Below are 12,052 nucleotides of genomic sequence, written 5' to 3'. Positions count from 1 at the left end.
TGGCTACTCGATATTGTCATCAGAAATGTTAGAATTTCCCCTCGAAGATTTCTTGAGCAGACATTTCCAAAGAGAAAAAAACACACAAAAAAAAAAAAACCAACAAAAACAACAACAACTAGGTTCTTAGTAGCCACGTCGATTTCGTGTGGAACAAAATGAAGGATATTTCAGGGACACGTAATTCTTGACGATAAAAATAATCGGAATCCTCGTTGTTAGGTTTTGTTGCCCGAGAAGCATGCCGGGTTACGCATACGTTTTAATGAAGTTCGTTTTGTGTGTAACTAATATGAGCCCCCCTCCCTCCCCTCCCCCTTTACCAGGGACTTTAAGCACTCTCTGAACGTCAACGTCGGACCCTTCTACTAGTTCCGGCCCAAGTTCACGCTAGAAGACGACCTTCTGCTGTATGTTGCGCTAGGATCGTCATACCTGATAATTGCCGAAAAGGTCCTGCGATTTGTACACCAAGGGAACTTTGAAATCGTCAAGACCAGGCCAAAGCCAAACCTTGTCTGGTGGCCTGACATTGGAAAATATGTTGAGGATACAGTAAAGAGGTGCCAACGTTGCATTGACTGGTGGCCTGATATTGGAAAATATGTTGAGGATACAGTAAAGAGGTGCCAACGTTGCATTGAAAAGTCAAAGAAGAGAAGGATGCCGTTTTTGCCGACATACTTCCTAGAACGTGCAGCGTATAGCAGTGGACCTGGGTACCTAGGTTGGACATTTGTATGTACGTTTTAAAAGGTTACGGAAGTGACGTATTGGCGTGTGATTGGAGGACGCAATTGCCTCCACGAGCCAGACGCCGGTACGTCACTTCCGTGACCTTCTACAATGTAGAGGTAAATGTTCAACTTAGGTACCAGTTCTACCATGGCGGTTAATTATCAGTGACTATTTTTCGAGATACCCAGAAATAGCCACAGCTCAACAGTCCCACTTCGCAAGCCGTAGTAAATCATTGAAGGAGCATTTTGGCTCGCCAAGGTATACCAGAGGTTGTCGTCTCTGACAACCGCTCTCAATTTTTTCGTGTCAGCACTTGAGCGTTTTCTGCTTTTGCTCGTGACTATGGGATTCAACACGTCACATCCAGTCCCCATTATTCACAGAGTAATGGGCTGGCAGAAGTGACTGTGGAAATCATCAAAAGGTCAATGAGGAAGACAGGAGACCCCAAAACACTCCTGTCATACAGAAAAGCGCTGACCCATTGAGGAGGCATCATAAATGTCGGTTGCTAGTTGAAAGAACTGTCCTGTCTGTGTGAGCCATCGGCCATACCATGCTGAATACGCCGGTTCTCGTCTGTCTGTGTGTGTCAGTCCCTATATGTTTTATTCTTTCGTGTTTCAAGTCATTTGTGCCAACCTACTCTCTGTTCATGGTTGAGTTCATTTTGATTATAAAAGGTGTAATGTTTGAGATACCTCTCTGGAGAATCTCGTTTTTTATAAACGAATGAATACGACAATACAATACCAAGTCAAACATGAAACGTCTTGTCTGTCAAGAAATCTTTTATGCATTGAGCATACAACCGCGGATTGCATAGCAATAAAGGTCTTGAAGGGTGTTATATCTTCATGCCGTATCGCAGGTTTTTTATAAGTAAAAAAAGACGGATACACAGTGCTGCCTATTAACGAATGCTTCACTTTACATATGACCGTTTCTAAGCGCACCAAATGATTCAAGGTCAATCGTCCTCGGCGGAAGCCGCACTGGTTGTTATATAAAATGTTGTCCTTTTCAAGGACGTGCACCAGCCGCCTGTTTATCAGTCTTTCATATGTTTTCCCAATGCAGCTGGCTTAAGCTTTGGGACGGTAACTACAGGGCGGAGATGGATATTTACCCGGCTTCAGGAGAAACATAATGTGTGCCCGTTTCCAAGCCACCGGAAGACAAGCCTTTTCCTACAAAGAATTGAAGAAATTAAGAAGGGATTCAAAAGATTCTGGAGAGAAATTACGCAGCTATTCGTGATGCAGGCTATCTGGTCCAGGAGAAGAGGTTTTATGTGAAGGGCATTACCTAGCTCATACCGCGTGAAAGGCTGATTATAACTTGGACGAATCGGAATAACTAGACGAGCTGGACAAGAAGTAAAGATACTCCCCAAGGACATTAGCCATATTTTTTAGTGATGCAGAGGGAGGGTTGAAAATGGGGATCATGGAACCCCTGTATAGTTCCCTTTAGTTTTTCTGAATCTATCTCAGACATGCTCAGCAAGCACACAGCTGCTCAGAGAGGACACATACTTCATTCAAGTCTTCCTCTTTGCTTGCTTACGAGTCCACCGGGCTTTGGCCCTCCGTTTTTTAAACTCCGCCACATTTGTTGAGCTGGGTACCGCCTGAATTTTCCCATGCCCTATTTTGCTCCGTGCGCGTAGAGGCACGTTCCTTATTCCACCAAGGTTTGCACTTACGTGGCAAAGTATCGGTAGCTTGTGGAACTGACTGCCCAGCAGCGTTTATTATCTGCTCTGTGACATACAGTGTGGCCTCATCCGAAGTCATGGAGGAAAGCAGGGATGTATCCAATGTGGAGTTTAACTTAAAAAGAGACCAATCTGTTTCGTCTAGCTTCCACTGAGGCATTCGTTTTAAAAGAGTGGGAAGACAAATGTCACTCTCTAAAACAATAGGAAAGTGGTCACTCCCAAAAGAGTTAAGGACCTGCCAATAAAAAATAGGCAGTAATGGAGATGATGCAATAGATAAATCAAAATATGTAAATGAATTGTGACCTAAACTAAAAATTGTAGGCTTTCTCCCATTAAAAATGCATAGTTGAGATGATAGAAAAATCGTTCAATTACTCTATCTTGAGTATCGAGACGAGTGCAGCCACACATGGGATGAAGGGCATTAAAATAACCTAAGATTAAAAAGGGTTGAGGGACAAAGTCAAATTTGGGGGTTTTACGTGTCAAACCAACGGCGGGCATCTGCCCGTCGTTGGTTGCGGTTGCGAACGCGGTTGTATAAAGATCCAGTACAATTGCACGCGCACTCGATGACATCAAGTGCGCGTGAAATTGTACTGGATCTTTATACAACAGCATTCGCAACCGCTTTGCAAACGCGGATCCGCTCCCAGTGTGAATGAGCGGTAAAAGAGGAGGTATACCGCTACGGCTTCCAGTGGTGTGCAGAGTGGGACCTCGGAGCAGGCAACCCCTCTCTGCAGAATCAGTGCCACGCCCCAGGAAGTGAAATTAAAACGATCTTTCCGAAAAGTCTGATGACGCCTTAAAATCTGTGTATAATAAGAATGAAGATAAGTCACTTGTAAAGCGAGGGCAATAGGCCAAAGCTCACTCATAAAGTAATTAACGTCATCAGTATTAGGCAAAAGGCCACGACAGTTCCACTGCATAAAATGCAAATTTTGCTTCTAATAAAATGAGGTGTGAAATTAAAAAGAGGCAAGAAAACACGTAGAATATTAAAATGATACAAGGTTATTTAGGAGAAACCACTGGCTTTTTCCCGTTCTGCCTCTGAGTATTCCACTCCATGTCATCCTGGTCGGATACAAGAGTGGACGACTCAGAGGCCTCATCCATTGCCTTGACTTCTGAAAGCGAGGTTCTGCTTGAGGGTTTTGGCTGACTCGTTGCACGGGGCGGCACGCCCCGGCCACGACCAGCCGAAGAGGCTGTGGAGGTGCAGGGCAGAGTGTCTTTCAACTCTACCCGCTCCGACCCCTTGAGTACCGGGGGAGTAGCACGAGAGTTGTGCCGCTCTTTAGAGATGGAGGCCCTCTCCAGTGAGTTGGGGGCGTGTGTCGCTCCTTCTCACTGGGGGAAGGCCTCGGAGTAAGGACAGGCACTGGCGTTGTCTGCCTGTACTGAGACTGGGGAGCAGCAGCTGGTGTGCTCCCTCCAGAAGGTGGAGAGATCTGCTGTACCTGTGGGGGGAGTTACTGCCAGGATTTTAGACGAGACCTGGGTCGCCTTCGATGCCCTTTACAGTGGTGGGCCCCTGCGCACCGCGTCGGAGTACGAGCTTTTCGAAAGGAAAGATAATCTTTGCTTAGACTCTGGATATGAAAATTTTTTTTTTTCTCTTGGAGAGAGGATTTTTTTTTTCTTGTCGCCACAAGGAGTAAGAGCGAGAGTATGCAGGGTGGAAATTCTTGCAGTTGGCGCAGGAAACTGTACCTTCACAGACGTCGGCTACATTGTCATGGCTGCCGCAGTTTGCACATGTCTCCGTCCCTCGACAGCTGCGTGAACCGTGGCCAGAACGCTGGCAAAGGAAGCACCGCTGGGGGTTGCGGATGCGGCAGTTAAGATAACCTGCTATCATTATTTTCGGAAGGTTGTGCCTTTCAAAAATAAGAAGGACATGGTTTGACGGGATTTCCTCACCATTTTTTCGAAACATGATGCGCTTGACGGCGACAACGCCAGCACTTTTGAGTTCCTCGAGGAGTTCTTCCTCACTGGTGTTTAAGAAGTGGTCCTCAGAAAGGACTGCTCGGATGGAGTTAAATGTGCGGTGAGGGCTCACCTACGCTTTAACATAAAAAAATGGTTGTAAGTTTCGGGAGGGCTTCGCTTCGTTTTTTGGTGTTTACCTCCACTAGTAGGTATCCAGCGTGCAATTTTTCCCCCTGTAAAAAAACCCGACAAGGTTTTTTTTATTTTTTTTTTAAATTTCTTACCGACAGTTCTTCCATGTGGCTGCAGCGGTGCTTTCTTTGCCAGCATTCTGGCCACGCACTTTAGCTACTACGAAAGGCGACAACTTAATAACGGGCTTCCTGTAGTCGTAACTCCACATGAAAACACTTCCTTGATCTGTCACAGCAAGAACAGCCACAACGAATTCCAGTACATGCTTTGACGATTGTACCAAGACAGTAAGGAGAACAAACATCAAGATGATTTAAATCGTAACACAAATCATAACTTAAATAGCACCGATTAGGCTATAATGACTTAAATTGCACCGATTTGGCTATATTGATTTTAATCAAATACTTTTACCGCAAAATATTACTGAACATATTTTCTATTTATGTCATAGTGTTATATGTAAAAAAAAAAAAAAAAAAAAAAAAACACGGACGAAAACGAAGGGAGAACTAGACAGGACGCGGCGTATTACACTGTTTCGTTTTCGTCCGTGTTTTCTTGGTATATTACACCCTGATGCAAAACCAACTAGCCCAACTAGCCATTCTTTCTATTTACCGTTTCTCTATCAGTGTTTACTGCCCATGATCAGTTAATTTGTATTTGAACCAAATAATGATCAAGCAGAAGGGATTTATTATATCAGACAGCCACTTAAAAAAAAGTCACAAATTCCTACCTTAAGTGATTTAGATCATGAAAGTTTGAATTAAAACAAATAAATCTGGCTGAAATCAAATAAATTTGATAATTATTTAGTTTTTGCTTAAATACTGATCTGTTTTCTACACAGGCCACAAAGAACACTTATTTTAACTTAGGAATGAATGCTTCTAAGTATACGACCAAGTAAATGAGTGACAAAAGTTGCGACAATTTCACTTTCCAACGGCTCAAGAAAATGGCGCAATTTTATATGAAGATGATACGCAGCTAAGAAGCTCTGCACCTTATGCACCGTAGCAAAACAAAACTAGCTTGAAAACATGTACACATATACACAGCTGCATCCGACTTTATGCATCCTAAAAGCGAAGCAAGTGAGAAAATCATTGTCAGACGCCCCCCACACAAATTAATTGAAGTCAAGGGCATGGTAGAGCTTTTGCACGAGGGCGAGGAAGAGACTCGTGTGTTTCTAGTCCCTTCTTCGTCCTTGACTAAAAGCGCTACCATGCCCTTGGCATCCGAATACCAATTAGCCCAGCATTCTGCATTGATAAAATTAAGAGCACATGGAAGCATTTAGGGAAATAATACAATTAGTTACACAGTACAGAAGGGCATGGCACAATAACAAGTGTAGAAATTGCTGAAAGTAATGGAAGTAAGATTCTTCTGATAACAAAACTGGGTGAAAAAGCTGTGGATCGACTGAGCTTGAGGTGTTTTGCCGCTTCACGCTTCTGTACTCTCTGGTCGCTCTCTGGTGTGACAGTTCACGGGAGCTTCAGCAGCCAGAAGTTGGGACGCCATGACGACAGTGACACTCGTGTTCGCTCGTGGTTTTCGCCAGCATTTCTACGACCAATCGGTGGCCGATTGGGCTAAAGCGCACACCCAGCTCGACGCGCGTGGAGCGAAAGCTCGCGCTGCAGAACCCAGGGATCCTGGGCTTGAGCCCCACCCCTGCCCGTTTCGATCTGGATGAGCATCGTACCGGCATGCGGTCGTGTATCACTACTGCATGAGCACGTTAAAGACCCCAGGTTAGCAGTGGTACTGCACTGACCAAATTGCTCATCTACAGTGTAAACCAGTGTCACCCCATCCTGGCAGACCGACCTTACGCCGTATAAATCACTAAACGTCCAATTTGAATTTACGACCAACCACCAGGATCGCGACATCCGACAGCATGACACTCCAGCTCCTGTGACGTCAGTTGTTGCCACTTCGGGACCACTTTTGATGTATGGGCGGGAGAGGGCGCTAAACACACCAGTCGGGGACGCGTTGATGATTGGGGTTCTGTGGTGTCAGGTTATCCGTTGGGTTTTTGGGAGTTCGTAGGTGATCGTAAGTTTAAGGCGTAGACTGGGGTTGATTTAAAATTAAAAAGACGTTTATTAACTGGGATTACAATCGGTTACTCAAGGTTACATTATGTCGGAAGGAAGAGCGGTCGTCCCGTCCGTATCGTACGGCGTCCCGGAATCGTCTCTGTTGCGAAGGGGCTTCTCCTCGGTGAGACGTAACCCGACGCCTTGCTCCTCTCGCCTCGGAATCCCGCCCGGGTCACGTAAACCGGGGGGCCCGACTCTGGGGGCTCCACGGAGGTGCAATGGGAAAGCCCGGGCTGGACGAAATTTTTGGTCGACTGTCTGGGTCTCTGTCTGGCAGGCAAGGTGGCTCTCCGCGCGGAAGGCGCTTGACGCTGACACGCCCTCCTCTAAATATGATCTGTCCTCAGATCACCAGGTCCCTCGGCCGTGGTGAAGAGTTCTGCCGGATTCAGATCCCGTTCGTTGTAGAGACGAATTTGTTCCACGTTGACTGTCTTCACATTTAATTTCCCATGCGCTGGCGAAATTCGGCGAATCCTTACCAGGTTGCCTCCGAGTAGGTCGGTCACCTCATAGGGTCCGTCGAATCACGTGTCCAGGGTGCCGCCTCTGGCGCCGATCTGGAGAAGAACGGTGTCTCCTGTTCTAATATCTGGAGTTCCTCTTTCTCTGCCGTACCGGAGCCTGGAGTATTCTTGGCTTGCCCGAAGGCTGGCCCTTGTCTCGTCTCGGCTTTTGGCGAGCTCGTGAAGCCTTTCGCTCTCGGATATATCTTTGTCGACTGAACCGATGTTCAGTTCTCCCGGAAGCTTCGGGATGTATCCGTACATAAGCCAGAAAGGGCTCCGGTCGCTGTGCTTGTGCTTGCTGACGTTTAAGGCCGGCGTCGCGTCGTTCAGCACTCTGCTCCAATCATGTCGTTGTCCGACGATCTTCCGAAGCACCTGCTTCAGAGATCCGACCATTCTCTCGACGAGACCGGTCGACTGCGGCCAGTAGGGTGGAGTGTTGACATGTTCGATGCCAAGCCGACGATGGAGCGCTGTCGTGCGTTTGTTGACAAAACCTCGTGCTTGATCGGTAATGATGACTTCCGGCACCCCAAATCGAGGAATCCATCGGTTCATCAGGAAGTCCACGTAGTGCGTTGATCCGGTGCTTGGTATTGCCACTGCGTCCATGTATCTTGTGGCGTGGTCTACACATACGAGAATGTAACCCTTGTCTTCGCTCGTGTCGATTGGACCGAGGTGGTCCAGCGAAATCACCACGCTGGGCTCGTTCGGGATGGCTCGAGGACTCAAGCAGCCTTTGCTCCGTGTTGTGCGCGCGTTAATCGTCTGACACGTGCGGCAGGACTGTACGTAACGATGCACATCTTTGAGCAAAGTCGGCCACCAGTACTTTCGTAGGATGAGTTCCTTCGTCTTTTCCGTTCCCATGTGTCCTGAGTTGTCGTGAAAAATCGTCATCACAGAGTCTCGGAGCGTGGCGGGAACGACAATTATTTTTGCGATGCGTCCTTTCTCCGTGGTTTCTTTCGTGAGGACGTCGTTCTCGTTGTTGTACGGGCTGTTTCCGCCGGTCGCCAGTGACGCTAACTTGTGGCATTCTGCGTCCCTTGCCTGCAGGTTGCTCAGGTGACTGTGATCTCCCGCCACGATGGCGTAGCACGCCAACCCTTGGCCCGCCGGTACCGTTTTGAGGATGTCTCCTGGCATACTCTCGCTTTCTCCCTGTCGTGAGAGGACGTCGGCTGCCGTGTTCAATCTTCCTGGCCTGTGAACAACGTCGAACGTGTACTCAGCAAGGTCGAGCGTCCATCGAGCGAATCGGCGGTTCGTTGCTCCCTTCCGAGCCAAATACGCCACGCTGAAGTTGTCCGTAAACACAGTGAAACGCGGTCCACCCCGCAGGTAAATAGAGAACTTTTCTGTCACTGCCCAATGCAGCGCCATGCATTCGAGCATGTTGGAGTGAAGGTTGGTCTCGTGTTTGTTCAGCGATCGGCTTGCGTATTCGATCACCCGTTCCCTGCCGTCTTGCATCTGAATTAGTATGGCTCCGAGGCCGGTCTGGCATGCGTCAACGTGCACATACGTCGCGCAGTCTGGTTGGAAGCTCGCAAGAAGTGGAGGGTGTTTGAGAGCGTGCTTCAGAGAGTCGACCACGTGTTGGTGTTCATGCGTCCACATAAAAGGTGTCTCTCTGGCGATCAGATCTCTCAATATACGAGTACGTGCTGAAAAATCAGGGATGAACTTACGGTAGTGGTTGGCGAACTGTAGGAACGAGGACAGCTTCTTGGCTTTCATGTGTGGTTGAAACTTGTCGACTGCGGCGACTCGAGCTTGGTCAAGCGTACGTCCGTCCGATGATATTTCGTATCCGAGGAAAGCGACGTTGTTGCGCACGAGTTGGCATTTCTTAATGTCCATTTTCAGTCCGTTGGTGACGATTCTGTCGAGAGCTGAGTCGAGGAGTTCTAGTGCTTCCTTGACCGTTGTTGCTCCTTGCCCTACGTCGTCCATGTAAGTGGAGGTTCGTGGCAATCCGTCGAATGTCCGTCGCATCACTTTCTGCATAGTCTGTGGAGCTTTGCAAAATCCAAATGCCATTCGGAGGTACTCGTACTTGCAGTCAGGTGTTACGAATGCCGTTTTGTGGATATCGTCCGGTTTCACGCGTACGGTGAGGAAAGCTGTCTTTACATCCATTATGTTGAAGTACTTCGACTGGTCACGCATGATATCGTCGATCACATCTTCCATGATGGGCATGGGATAGGACGGATTCACAGACCTCGCGTTCAGCTTCCTGTAGTCGCGAACCATCCTTCGCGGAGTCGTTGAATGGTGCGGTTGATCCACAACAATCGTCGGTGCGGCATACTCGCTTTCGCTTGGCTGTATGATTCCCTTCTGGATGTAGTCGTCAACCTGATTGCGGATAAATTTTCTGTCCGCTGGGGAGCACCTGTATGCCCGGGATACGAGTGGTATGTCGTCCCGTAAATCGATGGAGTGTTCGGCGTGTGGACAAAGTCCGAGTGATTCTCCCTTTGACACGAAGGCTTCGCTGTGCCGGATGAGAATACACCGTAGTTTGTCCGCTTCATCGGGTGTCGTGTCTTTTGTCATTTCTGACACCGTTTCCTCGATGCCCTAAGCAACTCTTTGCTTGGAATCTGTTTTTTCGTGTTGAATCTTACGTATTCCGTCTCTTCGATGGCGGTCGGTGTACTGGATTCTCGTTTGCAGAACGAAACGATTAGTCTCTCTGCGGTTCTGCCTTTCTGATGCGTGGATGTCGTTGAATCGCGCATGTCGCGTGCGGATTGCTCGTTGTCGTCGTTCGGTATTTGCACGATCGCGACATCGTTCGATGTATGGAAAGTCACATCAACGTTGGCTTGTTGGCGCCAGTCAGATCCCAGTATCACATCCAAAGGCGCTGGCAATGGAGCGATAACTACGTTGGGTACCAACAGTGATGTCCAGCTTTGTTGTGCTTTTCGGTTCAAGCTTGCGATCGAGGACTTGGATGTGCTCTTGTCCTTTCCATGGGCTCGTTTTCGTCCGTACGTGAAGCGCGGATGGTGCGACGATGGAGACGTTAGCACCGCTGTCAATGCAGACGTTAACGGGCCTATCGTTGTGCACGAATCCGTCAACAATTGGAAGGCTGCCTCCAGTGGATCGTAGAAAGCAGTTCGCTTGTCGGTTCGTAACTGAGCTCTGAGCGTTTGACGTTGAGCCAGTGTTGCGTCGTTCTTCTGCACGGAGTGTTGCGGTCGTTTTGGGTTTGGTGCAATCGCGTGACAGGTGACCAGATTCACTACAATCGAAGCACTGTCGGGAGGGAGGCCTCTTGAATAGGCTGCTCGGTGCGGATTCTGATGTTTGGCGTTGAATGTTGGTCTTTCCTGACGATCTAGATTGCTGTGCCTGCGTGCTTGGTTTTTCGGTGCGTCTTCGACAATCGAGCATGGCTGCGCGTTCGATCAGTTCGATAACCGTTTTGCAGCACTGCGCGGCTAACGGGTTAGCCCAATTATCGTCCTTTATCCCGTTCAAAATGAGGGATATGCGTTCTTCCACAGCAAGCGTATATGGTGCCATGTCGAGCTTTGCGTTTTTAGAGTAAATGTATTGGACGATCGACTCACTTTCGACGAGTTGTCGTTTCTCTTGGAACTCGAGGAATCCCTGCATGGTCATTTTTCGTTTGAACCTCTCGGTGATTTCGTTTTTCCAAGAGTCCCAATTGTTGATTTTTGATCCGTATGATGATTGCCAATCTTTCGCTGATCCGCGGAGTCGTGAAATGCCGTTCACGAGGGCAAGTTGAGGTGTCCAATGAGCTAGGGCTGCGATACGTTCCACCTCGGCGATCCAGTGCTTGATATTGGTCTCGATGGCACCGTCGTAGACGGGGATTGCTGTTGAGGTGTCGCTCGTTGAGTGCACCTGCAGTGGTTGCCCTTGTCGTGCCATGGACTCTGAGATTCGGGCTTGCGTCTCGACGATCATTCTGAGAAGATGGGTGATTTCGTGTCGTTTGTTTTCCTGTGGAGTCGACGTTTGCGGAGGAACTTCGGGAATGATGACGTTGCTCTGCGTGGGCGTTGGTCGCGCTGGGATGTCGCTTGGCTCCAGCCGTTGCACTGTCGGGCCGTTGCTGGGAGCCGTTGCTACGTCTTTGGGAACGTCTGATGCCTTCGTCAAAGATACAGCTTGGATGAGGCGTTGCATCTCGGCTTGTAGGCGTTCGACATCGGCTTGTAGCTTGTCGTTGGCTGTGGAGAGTTCCTCGATGCGAGCTTGCTGCTCGTTGCGAGTCTCGCTGACAGACGTGAGGGTTTCCACCGTGCCTTCAGCTCCTCGTCGATTCGCGTTGTCGTCTAGAAGTCTGCGGATGAGTTGCTTTTTCGGTCCGCTGCGTGGGACCTCAATTCTTCCACCAGCTCGTATTTGGAGAAGAGGTGAAGATCATCAGCGTTCACTGCATTCAAAGCGTCGTTGACCGTAAAGCGTCGTTCCTTGGTTCCGCTTTCGTTGACGCTCGTTTACGGGGTGTGGCCACTCGTACCCTCCGTTGATGTCGGCTGCGCCATGTCAGGTTATCCGTTGGGTTTTTGGGAGTTCGTAGGTGATCGTAAGTTTAAGGCGTAGACTGGGGTTGATTTAAAATTAACAAGACGTTTATTAACTGGGATTACAATCGGTTACTCAAGGTTACATTATGTCGGAAGGAAGAGCGGTCGTCCCGTCCGTATCGTACGGCGACCCGGAGTCGTCTCTGTTGCGAAGGGGCTTCTCCTCGGTGAGACGTAACCCGACGCCTAGCTCCTCTCGCCTCGGAAGACCGCCCGGGT

This window comes from Ixodes scapularis, unplaced genomic scaffold (assembly GCF_016920785.2).
Source record: "Ixodes scapularis isolate PalLabHiFi unplaced genomic scaffold, ASM1692078v2 PGA_scaffold9__187_contigs__length_104089568, whole genome shotgun sequence".
NCBI classification, from domain to species: domain Eukaryota; kingdom Metazoa; phylum Arthropoda; class Arachnida; order Ixodida; family Ixodidae; genus Ixodes; species Ixodes scapularis.
This window is presented reverse-complemented; position numbering follows the sequence as displayed.